The following is a 1,967-nucleotide window of genomic DNA, read 5'->3' on the forward strand; positions in this document are numbered from 1 at the left end:
GTCTTCTATACATTTAGAAAAAAATATACCAATTCTTATACAAATAAGTGTTTAACACTTGAAATTTCAACAAAGGATGAAAGGAATGAACTTTACATATCTCAGAAGGATTAATTTGACAATTTATAGAAAGGACAGTATATATTTTATTATTATTTTTAATTTTTTAATATTTCTAATGTTTTAATATTATATATATATACTATTGGTTCTTAATGCATCTCTGAAGAGCGGAATTACTGATAATAAGATGATCTTTAGATCACTTTGTGATTATAGTAATATCCGCGAAACGATCGTAAGATATTTAACTCTTTAAATTTTAGGTTCCTTTATATTTTATATTTTAGATTTTACAATATTCATGCTTAATTACGCATAAATTTTTATACGCATATATATTCACACATATATTTATCTATATTCAGTTTTTTTTTAATATAGATATTTATATTTCGTATATTTATGTTTTAAATTTTAAATTTATTATGTTGCCGTGTCATGCTGGATGTATGTCTTTCAAAATATCAAATATTGATTTCCTGAGTATATTATTGATGAGTTTATGAATTTATTAATAATATAAAAACACATATATACACATTTATTTGCTCAAAATAATTGAGTACTCAACATACGTTCAGTTATATATTCTTTTAGAATATTTCGTTTAGAATATTACTTATAAAAGTTATATATATATATATATATATATATATATATATATATATATATATATATATATACATATAATATGGGTCGCTTATTAGCAATTTAACAACGCAAAGACAAAATTATAGACATCACTAACGTGACACTGGGTGCTAAGTAGTACTAGCATTACTAACAACTCAATAGCCACAGATAGTCATCTTAATGACTGACAAGAGGGACAAGCTCCCTACAAAAGTGGATATAGCCAGATCACCGGTGATTTCAGATTTTGATACTAGCGCATCTTAATTCTCATTGGTGGCTCGTACCACTCCTAGAGTTAAATTCAACTCATTTTGTCAGTTTATATTGTACCCGTTGAACTCATATGCTGATTTAAAAAATAGTAAAAGTGAAGACTACAATTAATATGGGTGGCTTCTTAACAATCTATCTATCTATCTATCTATCTATCTATCTATCTATCTATCTATCTATCTATCTATCTATCTATAGGGAGACCAAAAATCAAAACAATAATAAAAACAAAAACAACAAAAGTAAAAAAGAAACCTCGGGAATTATCAGGTTGACTCGCAGTTTAAAATGGAACAAAGACGAGCTGCCAGAATTGTTAGTACGCCGGGTCAAATCTAAACTCAATAACCGTTTACATTTCATAATACATACATACATACATATATATATATATATATATATATATATATATATATATATATATATATATATATATATATATATATATATATATATATATATATATATATATATACATATATATATATATATATATATATATATATATATATATATATATATATATATACATACATATACATATATATATATATATATATATATATATATATATATATATATATATATATATATATATATATATATATATATATATACATATACATACATACATACATACACATACATATATGTATGCACACTAACTATAATTTTATCCGTGATTTTTTACTGGTTTCAGTTATTAGACTGCGGCCATGCTCGAGCACTACCTTGGAGAACTTTTAGTCTAATGAATTAACCCCAATACTTTTTTTGTTAAGCCTGGTACTTACACTGTTGATCTCTTTTGTTGAACAGCTAAGTTAAGGGGACGTAAAAACATCGACACAGGTTGTCAAGCGGTAGTGAGAGCCAAACACAGACGTAAAGACACACACATGTATGTATGTATGTATGAATGTATGTATGTATGTATGTATGTATGTATGTATATATGTATATAAATGGATAATAAAACGAATGGTTTACACTTG

The sequence above is a fragment of the Octopus bimaculoides genome, chromosome 23 (genome assembly GCF_046866305.1).
Source record: "Octopus bimaculoides isolate indiv1 chromosome 23, ASM4686630v1, whole genome shotgun sequence".
NCBI classification, from domain to species: Eukaryota; Metazoa; Mollusca; class Cephalopoda; order Octopoda; family Octopodidae; genus Octopus; species Octopus bimaculoides.